The 27734-nt window shown below is 46.8% G+C and overlaps 1 protein-coding gene and 1 non-coding gene across 7 annotated transcripts in view; both read left to right on the top strand.

Annotated features, from left to right (window-relative positions):
• LOC106584977 (EMI domain-containing protein 1) overlaps positions 1-27734 on the top strand; it is a 68444-nt gene that overhangs the window by 21933 nt on the left and 18777 nt on the right. The window lies entirely within an intron of this gene.
• On the top strand, positions 9315-9385 carry trnaa-cgc (transfer RNA alanine (anticodon CGC)). Its single transcript has one exon. It is a non-coding gene; the product is annotated as a tRNA-Ala (tRNA).

The raw sequence follows: 27734 nt of genomic DNA on the forward strand, positions 1-27734 counted from the left end.
GCTTATCAGAGGCCTACACTCTAAGCCCCTTGCTTTTAACATCACTGGGCTGCAGCTTGCCACTAGCAAGGGGAGTGTGGGAGTATGTGGGTGCTGGTGTGTTTGTGTGTGTGGGTGGGTGGGAGAGCGAGGTGTTGAGGATTTGTATAGTGAAGGATACAGCTGTTAAGCATGATTAGCTGTTTTAATGGCTGCAGTTTCTAGTAGCTGTAAATCGAAAGACCCGGTTTGAGGTCCCGGGTTTGGGGCCTGCACGAGGCCAGTTCCTCTCTTTGAGTGCCGACCTCCACTCCCACTCCTCTTGGACCACACAAAAGGAGCACTGTCAAAAACAAAATATGCTGACCCAACATAAAGCCACCATTTTCCAGAGCTGTCCCTGAAGTGGTCCTTCTCCCTCCTCTCATCCACACACCCCGGGTCCCCCAATTTCTGTGTTTGTATAAACAGGTTGTAAAACCACTGGAACACTCACACGTACAGTGGGGTCTGAAATGATTGACACCCTTGAAAAAGATGAACAATAATGACTGTATAAAATAAATAATTCAAGTACTGAGCTATGTATCGCATGCCCCAAAAATTGGGATATTATATTATTTTATACAAATACAATTACTTAAGTAATACTTTCTTTCTCAAAATGGTAGGGGACCAAATTATTAGCAACCCTAAAGATTATTTTAAATAAAGTAGTCAAAAGTTTAGTATTTGGTCCCATATTCCTAGCACGCAATGACTACATCAAGCTTTTGATGCATGTGTGCAGCTAGTTTTGGTTGTGTTTCAGATGATGTTGTGCCCAATAAAAATGAATGGTAAATAATGTATTGTGTCATTTAAGAGTCACTTTTTTATGGGGGGGGGGGCAGTGCCCCTGTGACAACAATTTTGGACCCCCTTGTGGCCCCCCTAAATGTGGAGTATGAAATAATTTTTACATAACTAATTTTTGGTATCGTTCTTTTTTTACATCCGTTATTAGACAGTGGCAATGATGATGATTATGAACATGGTCTTTTGCCTGCTAATACCTGCAATGCAGTGAAGAAAACGATATGACAACAATAACGTCTAATGTAACTGGCCCCTCTAACAGTACAACTGGCCCCAGCTTGGTCCCCCCAGTTGAAATGGTCTAGAACCGCCACTGCACAAGTGCCAAGCCCAAATTGGTAACAGGTGAGGCGAGGGGAGCTGAGGGCCCCAGATGAGATTAGAGGTGGGAGCGTCTAGCTCCTCACTTCTCCACTCAGTGGGGAATAGTCACAACAGCCATTCATTATAAAATGACACCAGTCATTTTACCAATGTGACCAGCCATCAATTAACTAAAGCAAACAGGAAGCATTTTTCTCCCTCTGTTTCCCCCTCTGTCGTGCTCCTCTGTTGATGTTTGTGTGCTCGTTTGTTAGTGTGGAAATGGTAAAGAGTTGTTTTAGACTATTTCGAAGTATATTTTCGAGGAAACCAACTATTGCCACAGGTCAGATGAGGGGTGAGATTCCTTGTGCTGCGTGCAGGTCAGTTTATTTATGGTTTCCCTGGCCTCCGTTCTGAGTCCCTAGGGGGGTGTAAATTATTGAAAATCATGCTTCTTCTTCTTCTGGGGAAATGGACCCAGCAGGCAAAGCTAGAACTTGTAAGGCTGCAGGGATGAAAATAGTGAAGCTGTGCGCACCCACACAAACACACAGTCCTGCCCCATAGCAGACACTATGCGCTCCTCTGTCCCCAATAAATCAGAGGCATTTCCTCTCACCCTGCAGTTTAACAGGGCCTGTGTGGGCTGTATGAGTGACCCGTAAACCCACAGGCACTCTGTAGCTCTGTTCAGGGCCCTGCACAGCAAAGGTCTATCAATGGGAAGAGGCAGAGAGATGCAGAGGGAGAATGGAGGGGGAAGAAAGGTGGAAGAGGAAGGGAAGCTAGACTTGACATCTAAAAAATAACCCTCCAATATCCTATTCTTTTTTTGGGGGGGGGGGCAGTGCAGCTACTGACATCACCCTTCATCTCCCTGTGTTAGGCACAGTTCTCAGGAGGAGCTACCGGTGTGAAGGTCAGTCATGGTGTGGTATGGTGCTGCAGCCCTCAACTGTCTCTGCTCTACATCCTAAGTGATGTCATCAGAGGTTTCACTAGGCCTGTCTGCTGTCCCTCAACCCCCCAGAGTGTAAACCAATTACCATCCCTCAACCCACCTAGGCACCATTCAGAGGTAGTGAGTGACATGTAGTAGTTAGAACACATAGCTTTCCTGTAGCCATGAGGTATATGTCTCTGTGTTTTGATGTCGTTGAGTCTGAGACAATGGCAGCATTGATGGGGATGGCCTGTGCTCCCAGGGGGCTGGTGGTAATGTACTGTACAGCCCTGATGAGTTCACCTGGCCAAGCACTGCCTGGCTCCCAATGGAACTGCCCTCCCTCCGTCTGTGGATCTCTTTCACAGAGGGACCTCCACTCATTCCCTATACCACCTCTTCTCTTTTAATCTATCTTCTACCTCTCTCCTCACCTTACCGTGTCAGTCTCTCCACTCTCTTCTCCTCTCCTGTCTTCTCACATCATCATTCCTCTTCTTTCCTATCCTTCAGTCTGCTGTGTCTCTCCTTCCCTTTTCTCTCTCCTTGTGCAGTGTGTCAGTACTGGCTGCCTCTCAATCCTCCACACTGCCAGCTCTTTCTTTCTCTCTTACTTATCTCTTTATTATTTTATTAAAGCCCTGGGCAGCTGCAGATATGAATCAGAATGAAATCTCCCTCCTCCTCTTCTCCTCTCCTCTTCTCCTCTTTTCTCCCTCCCTCCTGCAGTTGTGTCCAGATGCTGCAAGGCAGAATGTTTAGTATGAAACCAGCAAGTAAACAATGCTAGCAGTTGCTATGTTGGTGCTGTGTATCATTCTGTTTATATGCAGTATCTGTTTGAGGTTTTGTGTACTCCCAGAAGTCTTAATTGTCTTGTTGCACATTTGTCATCTACAAGAGTGCAAAAACATATTACGACACCACATGAGAAAGACTCAAAGTGTTTTGGTCCAATGGGGTGGGATTGAGGAAGGAGCTATCTAACCCAGGCCACACCTCCCCCCACCACTACACTCCCTTATCCCAAACCACAGACAGACCGACAACCACAACAGAGCATTGGACTGCGGTGGACGGACAGGTGGTGATGACATCATTTATGACCCCTCATTTCAAGGACCTCCCAAAATCTCTCTTCTTGCTCTTCCTCTAAGACCCAGCCCTTCAAACCTGGAGCCGCTGGATGGATGAGGGGACTCAGGTTGCAGTCACATTGGTGTCCCCACTCCTCTCCCCTCAGTGGCTGCTGCTGACGTGGTGGAGGGAGGTAGTGCTGAGTCAGGAAGAGAAGCGGTCTGGTGACAGTTAGTTCTGGGTTGAGAAGAGGCTGAAGAAGGAGAAGGGGTTTTTGGATGAGCTGCACTTACACACAGGCTAATTGGAGACATGCCTGGCTCTGTGAGCAGCAATCAGAGAAAACAGAGGACACTACTTCCCTCCGGGTTCTGTGGAACCAAATGCCTTGACTGGGGGAAAATGACTTCCCTTCATAGGGTGGGACAGGGAATAATGGAAGGTATAGGAGCGTGTCTCTAAAGATCAGATGACTGATATATGAGACCAAATGAAAGTGATTGGCTGGCAGACAGGCTGTGCATTTATAGTAGGGTGTGGCGGAGATAGATGAAGTGTGAAGATCTCTGATAAGACCCATGAGCGACCCATCCCTCATCATGTGTGTCTTGTGTGTGTCTGTGTGTGTGTGTATATGTGCGTGTCTGTGTCTGCGTCTGGATTGTGCCACATGTGAGACAGTGACAGTCCTCCTCAGCACAGCCCTGTATCTGGCACTGAGTGTACGTTCACACATGCGCCAGACAGATGAGGAGCGATTCCCTCTGCAGAGTGCTGTTTACCTACTAATAGAGCGTGGAAGACATGCGTCATTTAGGAGAGCTCATATCTCCTCCTCTGTCCTGACTCCTCCACTGTCACGCCTCAGAGACCTCTGGACTCCATCATACTGCCATCACTCACTCACACACACAGACACACACACACACACACACACACACACACACACACACACACACACACACACACACACACACACACACACACACACACACACACATACACAAACCTCCTCTCTGCTCTCTCCTCCTCTCCTCCATGCACAGAATGAAGGGCACAGACTTGGGAGGACCATCATCCTCAGTGAATTTTTCATTTTTTTTAAAATAGTGAAACTTATAGTTAGAATTTTGAAATAAAACAATATTAAATATATTCCCATGTCACCAAATAATTGATTAAAACACACTGTTTTGCAATGGAAGTCTACAGTAGCCTCAAAAGCACTCTGTAGCCTATCACCATGGTGTAGCCGGAGGACAGCTAGCTTCAGTCCTCCTTTGGGTACATTGACTTCAATACAAAACCTTCAGTACAAAAGCTTACCCCCTTCCATAGACTTACACAGTAATTATGACAACTTCCGGAGGACGTCCTCCAACCTATCAGAACTCTTGCAGCATGAACTGACATGTTGTCCACCCAATCAAAGGATCAGAGAATGAATCTAGTACTGAAAGCATAAGCTACAATTAGCTAGCAACGCAGTGCATAAAATGTGGTGAGTAATTGGTTCACAGAGAGACGAAGACAATAGTTGAACAGTTTTGAACAAATTCATTTGTTCAAAAAATGAAGGAGAAGTGAGAGAGAGACAGAGAGCTATATTTAGTTAAAAAAAAATCACTTTCACTTAGCTAGTGAATGCTGCTAGCTAGTTTAGCCTACTCAAACACCTGGATCAAACAGAGAGGGATGGTAAGATAGCTAGCTAGCTATGGCTATCCAACAATGAAACTTTTTCAAGTCAAGGTAAGCTTTTCGTTTTATTAATTTATTGTCACTGGGCCCGCCGGTGTAACTGCTAAACTGTTTGCTAACTGTACATTGTACTACATGATTGTAGCAGGTTTACTAACTCGTGAGTTCTAGTAGCTATGTTGACTGACATTAGCTAATATGGTGACAACGATGTAGGCTGTGTGTTGCGGTTATGATATGAATGTTTGGCTTGGAAAGTTTTTTTGTCTGGTCACAGGCAGCTGATGTGTTGTGCACTGAAGCCAACAAGCAAAGGGAAAAGGTGAGAGGAGGAGCGAACATAGATGCAAGAAGGAATTAACGAGCAAAGTGATCATACTGTTTGTATGTGGCTGCTATGAAAGTGAACTGTGTTTGCGTGTGGTCAGGGGTGTATTCATTCTGCCGATTCTGTTGAAAAACTTTTCTTAAATGGAAGTAAACGGAACGAAACAGGGATAAACATACTTGAATTTGTCCAATAGAAACTCTTGTTTGCAACTGTGGGACTAATGACTACATTCAAGATCAGCTATATCACGTGTCAAACTCTTTCCAAAGAGGGCAGAGTGTCTGTGGGTTTTTGCTCCACTCTTGTACTTCATTGATGAATTAAGATCACTAATTAGTAAGGAGCTCGATGCACCTGGTTGTCTAGGTCTTAATTGAAAAGAAAAACCAAAAACCCACTGACAATCTGCCCTACATGGAATGAGTTTGACACCCCTGAGCTAGATGCAGACAAGAGTGTGCAAGGCGGAATTGAATGTGCCACAGTCTGTCGCCTCGATTACTCAAAATGTTTCTCTCGACCTGTTGTAAACGTTCATTCATAGGCTAGTTTGTAGCAACCTCATGATTTAAAAAAAATAAAAAACATTTCACCTTTATTTAATTAACCAGGTAAGCTAGTTGAGAACAAGTTCTCATTTACATCTGCGATCTGGCCAAGATAAAGCAAAGCAGTGCGACAGAAACAACAACACAGAGTTACATGGAATAAACAAGCGTACAGTCAATAACACAATAGAAAAAAGAAAGTCTATATACAGTGTGTGCAAATGGCATGAGGAGGTATGGCAATAAATAGGCCATAGTAGCAAAGTAATTACAATTTAGCAAATTAACACTGGAGTGATAGATAAACAGACGATGGTGTGTAAGTAGTGATACTGGTGTGCAAAAGAGCAGCAAAGTAAATAAAAACAATATGGGGATGAGGTAGGTAGATTGGGTGGGCTATTTACAGATGGACTATGTACAGCTGCAGCGATCGGTTAGCTGCTCAGATAGCTGATTTTTAAAGTTAGTGAGGGAAATATAAGTCTCCAGCTTCAGCAATTTTTGCAATTCGTTCCAGTGATTGGCAGCAGAGAACTGGAAGGAAAGGCGGCCAAAGTAGGTGTTGGCTTTGGGGATGACCAGTGAGATATACCTGCTGGAGCGCGTGCTACGGGTGGGTGTTGTTATCGTGACCAGTGAGCTGAGATAAGGCGGAGCTTTACCTAGCATAGACTTGTAGATGACCTGGAGCCAGTGGGTCTGGCGACAAATATGTAGCGAGGGCCAGCCGACTAGAGCATACAGGTCGCAGTGATGATATAATTTAGCCCAAACTACTACCTCTTCCCCTACTTTATTTATTTATTTAATTTATTTTTCTCCTTTGCACCATATTATTTATATTTTAACTTTGAACTTTCTTCAAATAACAAATCTACCATTCCAGTGTTTTACTTGCTATACTTTATTTACTCTGCCACCATGGCCTTTTTTGCCTTTACCTCCCTTATCTCACATCATTTGCTCACATTGTATATAGTCTTATTTCTTTCTACTGTATCATTGATTGTATGTTGTTTTACCCCATGTGTAACTCTGTGTTCTTGTATGTTGTCGAACTGCTTTGCTTTATCTTGGCCAGGTCGCAATTGTAAATGAGAACTTGTTCTCAACTTGCCTACCTGGTTAAATAAAGGTGAAATAAAAAAAATAAAAATGGGTGGTATAAGGCGCTTTGGTTACAAAACGGATGGCACTGTGATAGACTGCATCCAGTTTGCTGAGTAGAGTATTGGAAGCTATTTTGTAGATGACATCGCCGAAGTCGAGGATCGGTAGGATAGTCAGTTTTACTAGGGTAAGTTTGGCAGCGTGAGTGAAGGAGGATTTGTTGCGAAATAGAAAGCTGATTCTAGATTTGATTTTGGATTGGAGATGTTTGATATGAGTCTGGAAGGAGAGTTTACAGTCTAGCCAGACACCTAGGTATTTGTAGTTGTCCACGTATTCTAGGTCAGAACCGTCCAGAGTAGTGATGCTAGTCGGGCGGGCGGGTGCGGGCAGCGAATGGTTGAAAAGCATGCATTTGGTTTTGCTAGCGTTTAAGAGCAGTTGGAGGCCACAGAATGAGTGTTGTATGGCATTGAAGCTCGTTTGGAGGTTAGTTAACACAGTGTCCAAAGAAGGGCCAGATGTATACAGAATGGTGAAGTCTGCATAGAGGTGGATCAGGGAATCACCCGCAGCAAGAGCGACATCGTTGATATATACAAAGAAAAGAGTCGGCCCGAGAATTGAACCCTGTGGTACCCCCATAGAGACTGCCGATTTTACACACTGAACTCTATCTGCGAAGTAGTTGGTGAACCAGGCGAGGCAGTCATTTGAGAAACCAAGGCTACTGAGACTGCCTATAAGAATGCGGTGATTGACAGAGTCGAAAGCCTTGGCCAGGTCGATGAAGACGGCTGCACAGTACTGTCTTTTATCGATGGTGGTTATGATATCGTTTAGTACCTTGAGAATGGCTGAGGTGCACCCGTGACCTGCTCAGAAACCGGATTGCACAGCGGAGAAGGTACGGTGGGATTCGAAATGGTCAGTGATCTGTTTATTAACTTGGCTTTCAAAGACTTTAGAAAGGCAGGGCAGGATGGATATAGGTCTGTAACAGTTTGGGTTTAGAGTGTCACCCCCTTTGAAGAGGGGGATGACCGCGGCAGCTTTCCAATCTTTAGGGATCTCGGACGAAATGAAAGAGAGGTTGAACAGACTGGTAATAGGGGTTGCAACAATGGCGGCGGATCATTTTAGAAAGAGAGGGTCCAGATTGTCTAGCCCAGCTGATTTGTACGGGTCCAGGTTTTGCAGCACTTTCAGAACATCTGCGATCTGGATTTGGGTGAAGGAGAAGCTGGGCAGGCTTGGGCAAGTAGCTGCGGGGGGTGCAGAGCTGTTGGCCGGGGTTGGGGTAGCCAGGTATCATGGATTTATCGGTGGTGACCGTGTTACCTAGCCTCAGTGCAGTGGGCAGCTGGGAGGAGGTGCTATTTTTCTCCATGGACTTTACAGTGTCCCAAAACAAATGATGGGTATAGGGAAAAGAGTATCATGTAGTAGCCTAAACCTATCAATGTTACATTGAGCTGGGCGAATGGAATATGAATGACAGTCATCCAATATGCTATAACAGAAATAAGGCCATGCTCATTAAACGGCACCGACCGCCACTGGTCTAAACATACTGTAGTCTTAGCGCTACTGGGTGGGAGCACAGCAGAGCTTCCAGTCACAGCCCTGTCTATCTGCTGCTGTCGTTGGAGCGAGGCAGGGAGAAGAGTGGCTCTTCAGTACTGGCTGTATTATTTCTGTTGGCTCACCTCCATGTTGTCTGTCTGAAGGCTTCACCTGACAGGGACTGCACTGTCTGGGTCTGAGAGACGGTGCTAAGTTTCCTTAACATGACCAGCATGCTGTCTGTTGCCTTATTCTGCAGATGGATACCTGACCTAAAAGAGGAGCTGTGAGTTTGGATGAAATAATGCACTGGTTCTGACTCTGAGTATCAGTCAGACTGATACACAAATCTCTCTGTCGCTGTCTCTTCCAATAATGTTTTTCCTTTCTGGACATAAACCCGTCATTACCACCTATTTACAAAAGAACAGAAGCCTTATTCCCAGCTACTGCATCTTTTATATGAAACTTCCACTGCTTTGTAAACCTAGCTGCTAGTGTAAACAGAGACTCATTCAGACCAGACGGGTTCTGAACCGGAGACTGTTGAGAAGTGCTAAAAGTCCCAGCACCGTTTAGATCCTACTCGTCTCTCTCTCCTCCTCTCTTTCTCCCTCTCTGTAATCTATTCACCCCATTGAAGATGGAGAGAGAGATGGCGGTGAAAGACGAGTTGAAATTTGCAACTGCTGCAAAGGGACATGTTTCTCTGAGTGCTGCCAGGTAGAGATAGAGAAGAAAGAGGATGGAGAAAGGGATGTCCTCTCCTCCCCTTTTCATTGTTAGTCCTGACACTTGGCAGCGATGGCTGAGGGGTTTGGATGGCACATTGTTTTTTCAGCCAGCGGTGAGAAAAATAAGGTCACCGTAATAAAGAGAAGAGGAAAAAGAAGGTGTGGCTCAGTTGGTAGAGCATGGTGTTCGCAACGCCAGGGTTGTGGGTTCGATTCCCACGGGGGACCAGTACGGGGAAAAAAATAAATAATAAATAAAAATGTATGAAATGTATGCACTCACTACTGTAAGTCGCTCTGGATAAGAGCGTCTGCTAAATGACTAAAAATGTAAATGTAAATGTATTCTTTGCTTGAAAGGCTTGTTGAAGGTTGGTAAGGTCACAACCTGAAAGGAACAAATACTGACTGGACAGACTGATCAGCTGACTGATGGTGATGATGAAGGTGATTCAGTTGAAGTATTGGATTAGAGGGTTGAGGTCTATAATACATTACAGCTTCTTGCAGGAGTCTGCAGCCATTCCCTGCTCTACACATGGGTGATTGCTAGGAGGGGTAAAAGGCCATAGTAAGGAGTGGTACAGGGTAGGGCCAGTGTTATAAAAGAATACCATGCATTATTTCTTAATGGCTGTACCCATGCTATCCCTGGAAACCTCTCAACACATTCTCATGTTCAGTCAAACATACTGAAACCCCTTAAGGGTGTGTGTTCTAAGTATGTCAGACCTCTGGGGACAATGTCCCTCTGTGCATTGGTCAAAGCTGAAGAAAGGAAGCATGTCTCTGGTGTTTCATATATTGTATCATTTCCTCTCATAATAGATGGAGATGAATATCTAAGATAGTCCAACAGAGTTGTTTCAGCCTTGTAGTACACTCAGTTCCCTTCTCCTTTTCACTCTCATTTCCCCTCTACTCTCCCTCATTCACTGGCGGGCCGGGAATGCTGCGGTTACCATGGACACCTGCCAGAGGTGCAGAGATTCCTGAGGCGTTTATGAGCGACGGTCCAGTCTGGCCTGGTTCTGACAGACTGCTACTCTTCCTCTCTTCTTCTCTCCCTTTCTCTTTCTGTTAGTATAGCAGTGATGGAGCCCTCACACACTCTCAGATCCACTTAGGGGACAGAGAGGACATGCTGTGAGATGTTGGTTAGGATCACTCATCTTTCTCAAAGAGCCTTTTTTGCAAACTGGAATTCCTTTCTCATGGCTGCACCTGACAGAGCAGAAATCTGACCCGCTCATAACAGTACAGCCAGGTTCAACAGCTCTGCACAGTGTTCCATAGAGCTGCACAGTGTTCCATAGTGTTCTATAGAGCAGCACAGTGTTCCATAGTGTTCCATTGCGCTACACAGTGTTCCATAGTGTTCCATAGAGCTACATAGTGTTCCATAGTGTTCCATAGAGCTAAACAGTGTTCCATAGTGTTCTATGGAGCTGCACAGTGTTCCATAGTGTTCCATTGCGCTACACAGTGTTCCATAGTGTTCCATAGAGCTACATAGTGTTCCATAGTGTACTATAGAGCTACACAGTGTTCCATAGTGTTCCATAGAGCTACACAGTGTTCCATAGAGCTACATCGTATTCCATAGTGTTCTATAGAGCTACACAGTGGTCCATAGTGTTCCATAGTGTTCCATAGAGCTGCACAGTGTTATATAGTGTTCCATAGAGCTGCACAGAGTTCCATAGTGTTCCATAGAGCTACACAGTGTCCCATAGTGTTCCATAGAGCTGCACAGTGTTCCATAGAGCTGCACAGTGTTCCATAGTGTTCCATAGAAATACACAGTGTTCCATAGAACTACACAGTGTTCCATAGAGTTCCATAGGGTTCCATAGAGCTGCACAGTGTTCCATAGAGCTGCACAGCGTTTCATAGAGCTACACAGTAGAAGGGTCTTACGATGGGAAAGAGCATGTCAGCGCCAGGCAGCTAGCTGCCCTCCTGTGTGAATGTGTCTGAAGGACAGACGAAGGGAGGAGATGCATCATCACCCTATTAAAGACTAACATCACCCATCATCTGCACTGTGCATGCAGTAGTTCAATGTTAACGTTGTGAATATTATATTTTGTTATCTATAATGACTTGTAGTGAAATACTAGTCTAGTGTGTGTGTGTGTGTGTGTGTGTGTGTGTGTGTGTGTGTGTGTGTGTGTGTGTGTGTGTGTGTGTGTGTGTGTGTGTGTGTGTGTGTGTGTGTGTGTGTGTTAATGTGGTGTGTGTGTGTGCTCTCCAGACTACTGTCTTTTAAACTGGGAAATCGTTCCACCAAGCCTGACTGATAGGGTTTTATATGAGTCAGTCATGGCAGAGATAGGGATTATCATTGAACCCTGTCGCTATGAAAGCAGCCAAGGAGTCACACATCTCAATTATGATAACTCGCTCCCTCGCTCCCCTTTCCACCCTCATCCACCAGCAGAAATATGGTAAAAGGCTTTAGTGCTGAAATTGCACTAAGTTACTTTCATTTTCCACTTGCTTCAGCATCTCATCATCTCACCACCAAGTGATGTCATTTATAATTATAAAGATTTCATAAAGATTATAAGTGAAATACTTTTTACGACAGCTTTATGTAAAGACCATTTTTATGTAGACAGGAGTGTAATGATTTTAACATGATTGTCCTAAATTGTACACTTGTGATTTTTACAGCTTTCATGAGTAGTTTTACAGGCTGCTGATAAAACAGAAATGGTCTGCTAAGTCAAGGACCTTGTTCCTATTAAACTCTACCAATTATATTATACTCCCTCAAAAATGACCTCGAGACTTCAGTTCAATTATCACCTTCATAAACCCCATAAAGTCCTAAAAAGGGTTGAAGACCCTTTCGGATACAATGGCGCCGGAGGAGATGGCTGCCGTTTTACAGCCTCCTAACCAATTATGCTATTGTGTGTGTTTTTTCGCGTTATTTGTAACTTATTTTGTACATAATGTTTCTGCCACTGAAAAGAGCTTCTGGATATCAGGACAGAGATTACTCACATCGTACTGGACAAAGATTTTTTCTTTACCGAGTCGGACACAAATGATTTACTTCAGACACCCGACAAGGCCCAAATCCCAGTCATTTGCATGAGAAAAAGACAGAGATATCTGGGACGCAGGTCGGGATGCCTTGTAAGGATCCGACGGCGAGTGGGTAATCTGTCTCTACCATCAGTCCTATTAGCCAACGTGCAATCACTGGAAAACAAACTGGATGATCTACGGTCGAGACTATCCTACCAACGGGACATTAAAAACTGTATTATCTTCTGTTTCACCGAGTCGCGGCTGAACAACGACATGGATAACATACAGCTAATGGGTTTTACACTGCATCGGCAAGATAGAACAGCTGCCACCGATAAGACAAGGGGTGGCGGTCTGTGTATATTTGTAAACAACAGCTGGTGTATGAAATCTAATATTAAGTCTCAAGGTTTTGCTCGCCTGAGGTAGAGTATCTCATGATAAGCTGTAGAACACACTATTTACCAAGATAGTTTTCATCTATATTCTTCGTAGCTGTCTGTTTACCACGACAAACCGATGCTGGCACTAAGACCGCACTCAATGAGTTGTATTCCGCCATAAGCAAACAGGAAAGGCCGATCCTTTACTTCGGCAATGTCATTTACAAAATGGCCTCCAACACTCCACTCAGCAAATTGGATGCAGTCTATCACAGTGCCATCCGTTTTGTCACCAAAGCCCCATATACTATCCACCACTGCGACTTGTATGCTCTCATTGGCTGGCCCTCGCTTCATATCCGTCGCCAAACCCACTGGCTCCAGGTCATCTATAAGTCTCTGCTAGGTAAAGCCCCACCTTATCTCAGCTCACTGATCACCATATCAGCACCCACCCGCAGCACGCACTCCAGCAGGTATATTTCACTGGTCACCCCCAAAGCCAATTCCCCCTTCGGCCGCCTTTCCTTCCAGTTCTCTGCTGCCAATGACTGGAACGAACTGCAAAAATCACTGAAGCTGGAGACTCATATCTCCCTCACTAGCTTTAAGCACCTGTACATAGCCATTCTGTAAATAGCCCATCCAACTACCTCATCACCATATTGTTATATATTTTTTTTTTTATATTTTGCACCCCAGTATCGCTACTTGCACACTCATCTTCTGCACATCTATCACTCCAGTGTTTAATTTGCCATACTGTAATAATTTCGCCACTATGGCCTATTTATTGCCTCACCCCCTTATCCTACCTCATTTGGACACACTGTATATACACTTTCTCTATTGTATTATTGACTGTATGTTTGTTTATTCCATGTCTAACTCTGTATTGTTGTTTTTGTTGCACTGCTTTGCTTTATCTTGGCCAGGTCGCAGTTGTAAATGAGAACTTGTTCTCAACTGGCCTACCTGGTTAAATAAAGGTGAAATAAATGAATAATGTTTCTACAACTTGATTGGAGTCCACCTGTCGTAAATTCAATTGATTGGACATGATATCAAAAGGTCCCACAGTTGACAGTGCATGTCATTGCAAAAACCAAGCCATGAGGTCGAAGGAATTGTCCGTAGAGCTCCGAGACAGGATTGTGTCAAGGCACAGATATGGGGAAGGGTACCAAAACATTTCTGCAGCATTGAAGTCCAAGAACACAGTGCCCTCCATCATTCTTAAATTGAAGAAGTTTGTAACCACTAAGACACTTCCTAGAGCTGGCTGCCTGGCCAAACTGAGCAATCAGGGAAGAAGGGCCTTGGTCAGAGAGGAGACCGTGCTTCTACACCTGCATTGCTTGCTGTTTGGGATTTTAGGCTGGGTTTCTGTATAGCACTTTGAGATATCAGCTGATGTAAGAAGGGCTTTGTGAATAGATTTGATTTGATTTGACCAAGAATCAAGTGGTTACTCTGACAGAGCTCTAGAGTTCCTCTGTGTGTAACTCAGAAGGACAACCATCTCTGCAGCACTCCACCAATCAGGCCTTTATGGTAGAGTGGCCAGATGGAAGCCTCTCCTCAGTAAAAGGCAGGACAGCCCACTTGGAGTTTGCCAAAAGGCACCTAAAGACTCTCAGACCATGGGAAACAAGATTCTCTGGTCTGATGAAACCAAGATTGAACTCTTTGGCCTGAATGCCAAGCGTCACATCTGGAGGAAACCTGGCACCATCCCTACGGTGAAGCAAGCCTGTAACGTAACAAAATATGGAAAAAGTCAAGGGGTCTTAATATTTTCCGAATGCACTGTATAATGCTTATCTTTATAAATAAAAAGAATAATAACAAATTAGCCTCCTTCTCTATGACTATATCTGTATATTAGTAGTAGCTGACAAGTATAAAGACAAGTATAAAGAAATGAATGCCATGTCGGGAACATGGCGCCGGCATATCTGTATCTTTCTCTCCGTTGCTCTAGGGCTCGGCCTACTTCTCTTCCTTTGTATGTTAAATATGAATATTATACAGTGGATGTCTTGGCCTATATGCCTGTAATGCCCTGATGCATTTAGGGCTCAAACCTCTGACAGCTGAACCATGTGGTGGACAATTATTGTTTTAGGAAAGTGAAAACCAATTAAACAATAGGCTATAAACTTTTGAATATGCTACACATCGAAACAATGAATATACATGTTTTTATTTGTTATAGGCCGTTTTTAAGGACACGTAACTGTGGATCACTTAGCCAATATCACTCGTTTATTGATGGCGCTGGCAGCGCGGGTCTGAGGTTCCTTTCTTTTTTTCTCTCGGATCCAAACCGGCTGTTCTCGGGTCCATTCGGAACGGATCGGGTGGGGTGGGAAAGCAACTCATTTGTTTCGGAACAGGTCCAACTTTTTGGACCCGGTGAATACCTCTAGTGTGAACTCTTCAATAGTGTTCTTCATCTTCCCACTCCTGTATTGTTTAGATTAGAGTTGCTCTCCAACGGTTTGTATGACAGTATGACAGCTGGATCCTGTAATTCCCCATCACTCAAACCTACTCTCACAATGCAGACACACTCACACTATCTCACACACTCACACATGGACACGTTACCACATACTCACACCCTCTCACTAATCCACATTCACACACCTTGTCCTACTTACGGTATGAAACATATGCTCTCACATTGTCTTACTCAGAGACACATGCATGTGCACAGAAGCACTCACACTCACTCCCTTTATCTGTACCTGGATGTCACTATATTTGATTTAGCTCTCTTGCCTCACCAATTCCTGGGCCAGATGTCAGTGTGAGGGATAATATACTGTATATCCATTCTGCTTTACTACACTCCACTCTCATATGCCTGGGGACCCAGGTCTCTCCCAGCCATGAACTCTGGGCCTCCTCCAGAACAAAACACATACTGCCAGACACTTCAGGAGGACACACACACACACACACACACACACACACACACACACACACACACACACACACACACACACACACACACACACACACACAGGTAGAGAGGTACAGTGGAGCAGACAGAGAAAGTTTTGGCCAAATGATTTATAAAGTCTCTGTACGTGTGTCACAGGCACAGCACTGTCTCTGGAGTGGAGAGTAGAGCTGCACGTGTTTTCATGGGACCACTCACCTAGCCTGCACATTATTTAGACCTTACACACAGTTACAGTTAGCAGCCAGAAAACACCCCTTTAAATGCAAGTCTCTTATTACTCATAAATTAAGGGGATTTTCTCTGGTGATCATGTTCTTGTCCAATGAAATAATGACATTTTACCCAATCCTCTATTCTGCGATGATGATTTCATAGAACCAGTGTGCCATAGAACCGTCCAACATGTCCTCCCCTGCTTGGCCCCTGAGGGTGAGCTGAACCCTGTTGACCCAGAGCTGTGATCACACAAGCCTTTTTATTAGCTGATGAGAGAACAGCAATTGATGGCTCTGGATCGCTCTTTTGAATTTATTTTGTTTGTCGTTTTCTTTACAGTAAAGCCCATGATAGTTCTGCCATTTTTCTTCTTTTCCATTTTGATCTGCCTCCTCTGTCGTCCCTCTCTCCTGATCCTCTTCCACACTCCTGCATGGGAACCTCCGATCTGTGTGTGTCCTTTATCCCTGCATGTCTTCACATACACAGCTCTGTCTGAAGGCATGTTGTGTTCAAGTGCCTTTCAGAGATAAGATAAGACTCTCATCATTCTGCCTGCTGGGAAAAGAAGTGAACAAGAAAGGGGCGAAGACACAAATAGAATCCTCCTTCATTCTCTCTCTCACCCCTGTCCTTCTTTCACGTTCATTCAGTTTCCCTGCCTCCATTTCTTTCTGTTTCTTCCTGTGTTGGTGGTCCAGCGTATTGAGAAAGCAGGCATGTGTCTCGGTCATGCTGTTTTTGAACCCCAGCTTCGGCCTTAGCTGTATTGCTGCCTGGCCCTGGCACTGGGACTGGCACTGGGACTGGCACTGGGACTGGGACTGAGAATGGATGTCAGAGGAACGCTAGAGCACTTCATCACTACAGCATTGTCTCTACAGCTCTGGCTGAGAGATGGGAGAGAAAGAGGGAGAGAAAGACACACACAGAGAGAGAAGGGGGTGACTAGGCTGTCTCTATAGGCCTCTCTCTCAGTCCTCTATTGGCCGTGGTGTATTTCAGCCAAGAAGCCTTTGAAAGCCCAAACCCCCACGTCTGCTATACGACTCTGAGAGCACTCATCACACGCATAATAAATTTGGCCTTTAAAAGAAACTACTCCCTCTTTTAGCCACAGTAAAACAATAACGACAGGGAGGGGTGCATGCATGCATGCGAGGAGGGTATTGGGTCTGTGTGTGTGTGTGTGTGTGTGTGTGTGTGTGCGCCTGCGTCCGTGCGTACGTGTGACTTGTGAATTTTTATTGGTGTCTGCGCCTTGTTTTATTTGAGCTTGTAGGATGCAGAGCAGTTTAGGCACCTAGACAGACGCTAGTGATGCGCGGGTTGACTCATAGGGTCATTAAATACTGTGTGGATGAAGGGCGGGTGGCTGGCGGGCGTGTTGAATGAAGAGAAAACAATAGCTTAAAAAATCCATAAATGTATTATTCTTGTGCAATTTATATCTATAGGCTACATTGAGGTTTTTCTTTCATTATTTTAGGCTATCTAGCATTACTGTGTAAGCCTTAGGGCCTATAATGGTATGCCAAATAGCCTACACGCCAATCGCTTTTGGGAACGGGCATAAAAAAGGACAATGTCGGAGTTTAATTCAATAAGAGAAAAGCTGTGAAATGGAGAGTTGAAAATAAAGAGAAGGGAGGGACAGAAAAGTTGTGTTTGGGAAAGATTAGTTGAAGTGGTAAAAGAGGATGATAGCAGTGCTGGCTGTGTTATGTGTGATGATTGTGAGGCGCTATACAAATTCCACAGTCAAAAGACGGAGACTTCAAATATGCCTATGGTACGTCAAGAGAACTCTAGCCTACTGTTTAGATGGGTTCAATGGAAACTGAAGTCTGGACACTGACTGTAGGTCTAGTTCCCCCTCTCCTGATGAGTTATTAACCATTGCGGGTGGGTTCAGGTGAACAAACAGCTGACCCGCGCACCACTAGCGCACACACACACACGAGCGCACACACACACACACACAGACAGACAGCTCTGGCTCTTTTCCCTCCAGCTATTTAAGTGACCACATTGCAGCCTGCCACTGAGGAAACACTCAATGACCCTAAACTGGAGATTAAACTCTGAGGAAGGCCCCATATTGAACCAAGTAGCCCCGTCCCCAGTCCTCTCTCCTGAGCCTCTGGCCCCAGCTCCCTCTCTCCTGAGCCTCTGGCCCCAGCTCCCTCTCTCCCCAAGCCCAGCTCCCTCTCTCCCCAAGCCCAGCTCCCTCTCTCCCCAAGCCCCGCTCCCTCTCTCCCCAAGCCCCGTTCCCTCTCTCCCCAAACCCTGCTCCCTCTCTCCCCAAGCCCCGCTCCCTCTCTCCCCAAGCCCAGTTCCCTCTCTCCCCAAGCCCTGCTCCCTCTCTCCCTAAGCCCTTCTCCCTCTCTCCCCAAGCCCCGCTCTCTCCCCCAGCCCTGCACTCCCACCGCAGACCCCCTCTCCCCAAGCCCTGCTCCATCTCTCCCCAAGCCCCGCTCTCTCCCCCAGCCCTGCACTCCCCCCGCAGACACCCTCTCCCCCAGCCCTGCTTCCTACCTCCCTCTGCCCTGCTCTGGGCGCCTGTTCTCCCCTTATCATCCCTTAGAGCTCTATACATACTATACAAACAGCCTACTGACCCAGTGAGCAAGAGGGCTCTCTGTATTTCTGTCTGTCAAAGGAACCAGATGAGAGACAGACCCATGCGCCTCTCTAACACTGCCCAGACCCAGGCCCTGGCTGCTGGGTTCAGGAGAGGGGGAACTGGGGTGGCTGGTTCAGATATGGGTGAGATAAAAGGTGTGGATACATACATCTGTAGCACAAAGGACCATGGTGGAGATGAGATGAGAGAGGCTTTCATCTAGGCTGATATCAGGGAGAGCAGCACATCACAGTAAGATAAGATAGCACTATACAACCATCCACACACACAGACACACACACACAAACAAAACAGTCTGAGTATTTGTTTTGGCTTACCCATTCATTAAAGCCAGGGAGGGGGAGTTGTGCCAGCTCAAGCCTGCCTGCCTGTCTGGTCTCGCTCGCCTGGTACTGAAAGCTCAGGTCCTTTAAAGGTCATTTCACTGCTATTCTTCTCATAACACCATTGGATTCATTTCAACAAGCAGGGTTACTCTTATGAAATACTGTATGTATTTATCTTACTATACCATAGTATTGTTACATTAATTCAGCACCCACGTTACCCACCAATACAGGAGAGAGTGTTGTGATTACTATTGTAGTGACTACACCTACGTGCCAGTCTGTTTTATGTGTGTCCAAGTGCAGCTGCTGCTTTAATAATATATATAGATATATATAGATATTTTAAAATATTTTAATAATTTCTTATATCTATCCGATCTGTTTGTAGCACAAGTATGTGTGGTGTGTGTGTGTTTATTTCAGTTGAGGTGGAGATGCTCTGGATATCCAAGGCTATACGTAGATAAGCCATTGAACTTCCAGCACGCAAAGAGAACAAGGTTGTGTGTGTGTGTGTGTTTTTCCTTTATGTGTGGCCATGCTTATCCCGCTTTTGTGTTTCTCCATGTGCTGCGGTCGGAGGGGAGACAGACAGGGGCCTGAGATCTCTTCCAACTCTACCTCTGGTTGAGCTGCTTTACTTCCTGTCTTTGACACTGTCTACTTCCATGATAACGACTCCTCCACATCCCATGTGTTGTCATTGCAGAACAGAGGAAAACCCTTCAGATATACATACTATTGAGTAATCTTGTCTTTCGCTCTCTCTTCCTCTGAGAGTGCAATAGACAGCCATGTGATTCTACCTAGGTAAAGGTCGAAAGTCATGTCCGTTTAAATAATTCACATTTGTTTGGTAAAAACAACAGGATAAATACACATGTAAGTAAAGTCCATTCCCCTTTTTTTTCTCCTTTGTGTAATGTTGTCAGAAATCAGTCCTAGTGTTTGTTGTAGTCTTTGATCAGTCCCGTTGGATGTTTGTTTAGCCTTGAAGGAGACAGATGTGTGGACCAAGACAGTGTTACAATAACTGTTCCTCATTCTAATTATCAGGGACTTATTCGCTTGTGGCTCAGCTCTATTGCTTCACCCATTGTACAAGGCTACCTTTCATTCATAAACCATCTCCATGAATGACTACAGGTTGACGTTTATTGGGATGAGTCTTGTCCTGGAGGCAGAACTTAGCAATTTCGCTAGATGTTCCAGCTGCAAAGTGAAATGTGTCTATATTGTAAAAATGTATGAAAACAAAAATGAGCTTTCTGGTCTTAATTTCAGGTTAGGGTAAGCATTAGGGTTATCAGTGTGGTTAAATTTAGGGTTAGGTTTAAACTCAGATTTTCTGACTTTGTGGCTATGCCAGCAAGTGACCATTGTGCAGAGCTGCCTCCAGAACAAGATTCATGACGGAAAACGCTAACCTGCTGAATGACTCTCCACATAGTGTGTAAAGTGATCCCAGATTTAAATCTGAATTATTTCTCATTTGTGTACCTTGTTTGTGTAACTTCCAGTAACTGAGGTCTAGAATACTTAATTTATTGTTGAAGTGTAAACCCAGACCCAGGTCCAATCTCCCAGGGCCCAGCTGTCAGTCATCACAGCTGGGGTTAGCAGTGACATGGATTAGGTCAGATTTTACCCCCACTGGGTGTTTGGGACCTGTGTTAGCGTCTCATGTCTCTGCTGTGGTGTCGTGTTCCCATGTCCCCCTGTGTGAGTCAATCTCAGGTGAGTATGGGCTCAGTGTCCCTCACACCACCACCCTGGACGCCATAGTCCAATCAGCTTTGATCCCGCCCCGCGGCCCCTGGAAGTAAGTGGGGTCTAATCCCCAGAAAGCCCTATAAGACACAGAGGAATGTCTGGCATACAAGAGACCATTCAACCAGGGATTACACAGAAAGCAGCTCAGTCTCATACAGCCAGAACCCCGGGGTGTGTGCGTGTCCTTGCACTCTTGGACACTCAAGTATATAGTGGATTGATGGTTTCTCTGTGGATATTTTATTTTATTTAACCTTTATTTAACTGGTTCATGGATGTCCGTATGGTGGTACTCCGCCTGTTCGTGGGTTTGAAACTCATGTCACAGATCCAAGGGAACCAGCGTATCATAATCTGCATCTCAATATGCACACTATTCCCTATATATTGCACTGCTTTTGACCAGGGCCCATCGGGTAGTGCACTGTAGGGACTAGGGTGCCATTTAGGATGCACCCCCAGTGTCTTCCTGCAGAGTGCTCTGCTGTGTAGGGATCCCAGCCCAGACTCCCCTTCTGTATTCTACCCTTCAGCTACAGACAGCTCCCCGCTCCCTGCCCAGACCCACTCTGCAATATGAGATGGCCTGCTGGGAACCTGTGTGTGTGTGTGTGTGTGTGTGTGTGTGTGTGTGTGTGTGTGTGTGTGTGTGTGTGTGTGTGTGTGTGTGTGTGCGTGTGCGTGTGCGTGCGTGCGTGTGTTTGACATGCAGGCACGTGCATGTGTTTCTGCATGTAAGTGTGTGTGTTTCACAAGGCGTACAGTCGCACACGTGTGCATGACTGTAGAGATTGATGTAGAGATTTGGCCCAGAGCAGATGGTGAAAACAATGAGGCAGCAATCTGGAGCAGGACCATCAATCTGGACCAGAACCATGAGAGTGGAGGGAATTATGTTGATCCTGGCCCAGGTCCATGGAATTAAGAGTTTGTGTGCGTGCGGGTGTATGCGTGAGTGCGTGCGTGTGTATATTTTCGAGTCTACAGTAAATGCTGACTAGTACGGGTTCCTTATATTGTCTAGTGGAAAAGACAAGTATCTTTATCCGTTTGTTTATATGTACCAAACGTTTCTTTTACATGCAGCTATTCCTTCCTGTGTTTTTATGTGTAATGGTTTTACAGTCGGCCCAAATTGACAGTGACGTTTTTATCTGCGGAGAGTATGTAGGCCAACTAAATCAAGGCCTCTGAGACCCAGCTGTCTGACTGCTGCAGTCTGTGTCTTTCTGAGTCAGGAGCACAACAAAGAGCTTCTTCTGTTAACATATTGACTGGCTGTCTTACTGCCTTACTGCCTGGCACGCGGACACAGCACTCTAATCATCCTGTGGTCCATGTCTGTCTTCCTTGGCCCCATCCTCTGCTAGGGAATCAGGGAACCAGGGGACCTGGAGGACAGAGCTTTATACACAGATCATCCATTAGTGCTATTGTACCTGTCAACGTGTTGTAGATCAATCTAAATACTCCCACCCTGCTGGGAGACTTAGACATCAGCGTTATGTCTGCAACTACTGATGCGTAGTACTGAATTTGCAATAATACAGTGAATACAAGGTATTCTGAGACCAGTGAGTGCTGTGTGCCTGGCACTCTGTCTGGGCAATCTCTCTCTGCTCTGTCTAAACTTTAAAGAAGGAATGTTTAAAAAGGACTGGTGTTTTGGTTTTTCACGATACTAAATCTTTTGTTTTTCCTGAGAGAACTGAGTTTCAGTGGAAATTCCACTGCAAGGCTAAAATGTCGGAACAGTGCAATGATCCAAGCTTTTAACGACGATAGAGAGATTTGGGGGCCGTGAGAGAAGTCCCATAGGAACATGCACATTTAAATAATAGCCGAGCGAATGAGGGATATGGACAATGTTCTCTAAAAGGAGCTGAATCCTGAGTAAAATGTAAAGAAGAAAGAGGGCGAGTTTGGCCCCCCTCACCGTGCCCGTCTCTGCTGCTTCCAGTTCATTTATAGCTCACTGGATTAAGGCAGGTTTATGGTTTGCTGTTGGAACAGAATATCGCCGAGGTGGGAGTTGGAATAGTTACCGCTGCCTGTCTTGGAGAGCTGTGCAGTCACTATCATATAGTCAGTCAATACATTAGAGCAAAACCTTTGTGTTTGGTTGCCATGGGTACAGTTACGAGGTTGTCATAGGGGGCTCTTAATTATTTTGGTTGTTTCGGTGGGTGGTGATGGGAGGGAAGGGTGTTTTAAGCCTTTTTAATACGCCTCGTTTGCCTTCATCTGTTCTCATGTACAGATCAGCTCCCCGTCCGTAGAAAAAGCACAGTGCTATGGACTGATGGAGCAACAACAGGCCCCAGAGCTACGACGAGTAATCAAACCAACCTCTGGGTTTTACTGTGGCATATAAACGATGTGTGTTGGAGCTGATGTGTCATTCAAAGATTTAGGACGTGGGGCCGGATGTTTAACTGCAGGCCTGTGGCCTGAGCTGCTTCCCGCTTGGCTGGCGTTGTGGGCAGAGTGGGCAGAGTTGAGGGCTGTTTCCCAAATGGCATCCTATTCCCTATAAGGTGCATTACTTTTGACCAGGGCCCATAGTAGAAGTGCACTACATAGGGAATTGGGTGGCATTTGGGGCTCAGCCCATGTCACATCTCCAGGGTAATGAGGCAGGCCAGAGTACATGGTTCACTGGCCAAGAATTCCACCAGTATCTTGTTGTTGCAGGGTGTCTTGGTGCAGCAAACCACAGTGTGTGAAATAGCCTGGCTCACCACAGTTCATACATGGGGCTTTAGATCAGTGTTCTTAGTTTGGAAGCAGATTTTTCATATTTCTCTTTTTCCTACTCTCACAGTTTTCTCTAGTATTCAAGCCAAGAGTGCAATGCAATACATGCCTCTCACAGCACATGATTACTGTGTATATTTACTGTGTTGTCAAATTCAGCTACTCTATTCCTCAACTGGTGGAATTTAAAAACAAAAATGTATGCATCGTGAACATGGACTTTATAGCTCATTGCAAAGTGTTAATACATAGTAATGCACAGTGTGGTTATTCCTGTGCCTGTGTATGTGTATGTATGGAGGTCAGTAAACAGCTCTATTCCTGGGCCTGTGGAGAGTATGTGTATGTATGGAGGTCAGTAAGCAGCTCTATTCCTGGGCCTGTGGAGAGTATGTGTATGTATGGAGGTCAGTAAACAGCTCTATTCCTGGGCCTGTGGAGAGTATGTGTATGTATGGAGGTCAGTAAGCAGCTCTATTCCTGGGCCTGTGGAGAGTATGTGTATGTATGGAGGTCAGTAAGCAGCTCTATTCCTGGGCCTGTGGAGAGTATGTGTATGTATGGAGGTCAGTAAGCAGCTCTATTCCTGGGCCTGTGGAGAGTATGTGTATGTATGGAGGTCAGTAAGCAGCTCTATTCCTGTGCCTGTGGAGAGTATGTGTATGTATGGAGGTCAGTAAGCAGCTCTATTCCTGTGCCTGTGGAGAGTATGTGTATGTATGGAGGTCAGTAAGCAGCTCTATTCCTGGGCCCAGTTGTTTTTGGAGCCCTTGTTTGTCAGCCACTTGTGGCTGTGTGTTGGCTTAGAGGAGAGGGTTTTAATTGCTGTGGTGTGTCGGGACGGGACAGGAGGAGGTCAGACGGTCCTCTCCCTGCCACTCTAAATGCACAACAGAGGAGAGGAGGCGAGTGTGGTTTTACCCAGGCACTGTCAGTAGCACAGCGCTCCTGGTTTGAGAGAAGCATCTGCATGCAGGTCGACTGGGGTCACGAAAGGGGGACATGAAAGGATTTATTTTTTATCGTTTTCCAGTGTTTTGTGTCTTAGTAAAAGTGATGGGTGGGAGTTGGTAACGTCAGCCTTTGCCTCATGTTTTTATTGGACATCTGTTACCTTCAAGCAGAGGAAATGTTTAAAAAGCGTCGGGCGGATTTGTGGTGCAGCCCATCACAACCGCACGCCACCTCAAACCCAGCGTGCTTCACTTCCCGAGATATGCCTGACGCTAATTTTAGCCATTTTACACAGACCACAGCGTTGTTTGTTTTCGCGGCACCAATATAATTGTTTCCATTTTGCCATAAACTAACAATCTCAACGTTTTTTTTTGGGGGGGGGGTTTAAACCATGTTTAGCCTTGCATTTTCACATCTGTTTGTTATTTCAGAATACTTTTATTTTCTGTGGCTTGCTCTATGAACCCACCCAGTTGTTGTTGTGGGCATCAAGTATCATGTTGGTGAGATGAAACTTGCTGAGAGGACTGAAACAGTGCTGAAGCAGATGTGAGGAAAGGAAAGGGATATTTTGGACAGTGAAATAAATAAAGTGGTCAGGCAGTAAGAGAGGGAGGTACTGTAGTCAGTATTCAGAGGTCAGAGGGAGGTACTGTACTCAGTACTCAGAGGTCAGAGGGAGGTACTGTACTCAGAGGTCAGAGGGAGGTACTGTAGTCAGTACTCAGAGGTCAGAGGGAGGTACTGTACTCAGAGGTCAGAGGGAGGTACTGTAGTCAGTATTCAGAGGTCAGAGGGAGGTACTGTACTCAGTACTCAGAGGTCAGAGGGAGGTACTGTAGTCAGTACTCAGAGGTCAGAGGGAAAGTGAGGGGAGACGGAGATGTGAAACAGAGCTCATTGTTTCTGTATTAATTATAGTCATTATTATTTATGAGAGTGCCTTGGAGCGATTCTCAGCAGTGGGACTGCACTCCAGGATGGATACCCTACCCACATACCAGGCAGATGGGAAATAATAAGCAAGGGCTTAGAGAGGAGGGAGGGAGAAGGAAGAGGGGAGGGAGAAGGAAGAGGGGAGGGAAATTAAGCTGCCCTGTGTTGAGATGCGTCATCCTCGGGGGGGTGGGGGGGCTGAGGTAGAGGAAGGTAGAGGGGGCAGGAGGAGCAGCTCCTGTCTGGGACAGGGAGGTGGGAGGAGGAGAGGTAGAATTGCTGTGTAAGATTAGAGGTCTGTCTGCGTGCACATCTGACTAGATGAGCAGATAGCTCTGATCTGAGAACAGAGGCCAGCGCAACACTACTATAGGAACCATTGAGGAAGAATGGTCTCATTCACCCTGCCTCCTACCGTGTGCGTGCGTGCGTGTGCGTGCGTGTGTGTGTGTGTGTGTGTGTGTGTGTGTGTGTGTGTGTGTGTGTGTGTGTGTGTGTGTGTGTGTGTGTGTGTGTGTGTGTGTGTGTGTGTGTGTGTGTGTGTGTGTGCGCTCCATATTATGGGACCACATGGGCCTGGCCTTCTCTGTTGAGGAGCTGGTGTGGGTTAGTGCCACCCTGCTGAGTCTGTCGGTACCTGCTCCGTGGAGGCCAGTTAACAGCTCATCTGGAATCAGAACACAAAGGTATGTTCAGGAACAAGAGGAAGACAATAGAATTCAGTCAGTAACTGCAGCCACACAGGTTTCCACACTACGCTGAGTGGCCATGCATGCCAAGTGTTTGTTAAAGAATCCAGGGAGTCGCAGTCTGTTCTCAGATCCATTAGTGATGCAGGTCTAGCCTAGTGGAGGGAGGGAGGGAGGGAGGGAGGGAGGGAGGGAGGGTCTGACTGCAGACCAGGGCTCTCCTGTCTGTCTGCCTCCCGGGCCTGCTGGTGGGTTGACTGATGAAGTGAGATGTGTCTGTAGGAGGTGAGAGCCCCTCACCACCCCAACCCTGGGTCCTGCGTTGAGCCCAGGACCCAACGCAGCCTGGGAGATGGAAGGAGGGAGACACAGAGAGAACTGGATCAGCATCAACCCAATTTGTTATCATATGTCATTTTAGGTCAAAATAATAGTGTCAAAAGTAGTTCTGCAGGAGGGGTGAAGTCAGGCGCAGGAGACTTAGGTACGTGAAACACGTTTAATGAAGAATGCAAGTCCAAAGAACCGAACCGACAAGGCAAGACAAACACAGTATAGGAATGTGGCGGGACGCAGCCCAGCAACCCTAATGCCAAAACGCGTAACGTATTCTGAAGGACAAGAAAAAATTATCCCCCAACCTACAACAACAGACACGAAACAGACAGACTAAATACCCCACTAATTACTAAACACAAAACAGGTGCTACCCTAACCAGACATTACCAAACGAAACAGAAAAGGAAATCGGTGGCAGCTAGTAGGCCGGCGACGACGACCGCCGAGCGCCGCCCGAACGGGGAGAGGCGCCAGCTGTGGACGTTGTGACAAATAGTCTATGGAAACTGCTGGATGTGAAGCATATTTGTAGGATCAGAGGGTTGTCTAATAGGTGTGCTTCTACAGAAGTGTCCATATCTTTGTCCACATGCAGCAGTGGTCTTTAGTCTTCCTGAAGGCTTATGCAGCATTGTGACAGAGACAAACTCCCTGGCCTGGCTGGTCAGCAGCACCTGGTCACTAATGGTGTTGTAGTGCTGAGCTCAGCTCTCTGAGCAGACAGAGATGGATCAGATCAGGAGGACTCCCCCTGCCCTGCCCTGCCCTGCCCTCCGCTGCCCTCCCCTCCCTGCCCTGCCCTCCCCTCCCCTGCCCTGCCCTGCCCTGCCCTGCCCTGCCCTGACCTCCCCTCCCCTGCCCTCCGCTGCCCTCCCCTCCCCTGCCCTGCCCTGCCCTCCCCTCCCCTGCCCTCCGCTGCCCTCCCCTCCCCTGCCCTGCCCTGCCTCCCCTCCCCTGCCCTCCGCTGCCCTGCCCTCCCCTCCCCTGCCCTGCCCTGCCCTGCCCTCCACTGCCCTGCCCTGCCCTCCCCTGCCCTCCCCTCCTCTGCCCTCCCCTGCCTCCCCTCCCCTGCCCTCCGCTGCCCTGCCCTCCCCTGCCCTGCCCTCCCCTGCCCTCCCCTCCCCTGCCCTCCCCTGCCCTCTGCTGCCCTGCCCTGCCCTCCCCTGCCCTCCCCTCCCCTGCCCTCCGCTGCCCTGCCCTGCCCTCCCCTGCCCTGCCCTCCCCTGCCTCCCCTCCCCTGCCCTCCGCTCCCCTGCCCTCCCCTCCCCTGCCCTCCCCTGCCTCCCCTCCGCTGCCCTGCCCTGCCCTCCCCTGCCCTCCCCTCCTCTGCCCTCCCCTGCCTCCCCTCCCCTGCCCTCCGCTGCCCTGCCCTCCCCTGCCCTGCCCTCCCCTGCCCTCCCCTCCCCTGCCCTCCCCTGCCCTCTGCTGCCCTGCCCTGCCCTCCCCTGCCCTCCCCTCCCCTGCCCTCCGCTGCCCTGCCCTGCCCTCCCCTGCCCTGCCCTCCCCTGCCTCCCCTCCCCTGCCCTCCGCTCC

The sequence above is a fragment of the Salmo salar genome, chromosome ssa24, assembly GCF_905237065.1.
Source record: "Salmo salar chromosome ssa24, Ssal_v3.1, whole genome shotgun sequence".
Classification (NCBI taxonomy): domain Eukaryota; kingdom Metazoa; phylum Chordata; class Actinopteri; order Salmoniformes; family Salmonidae; genus Salmo; species Salmo salar.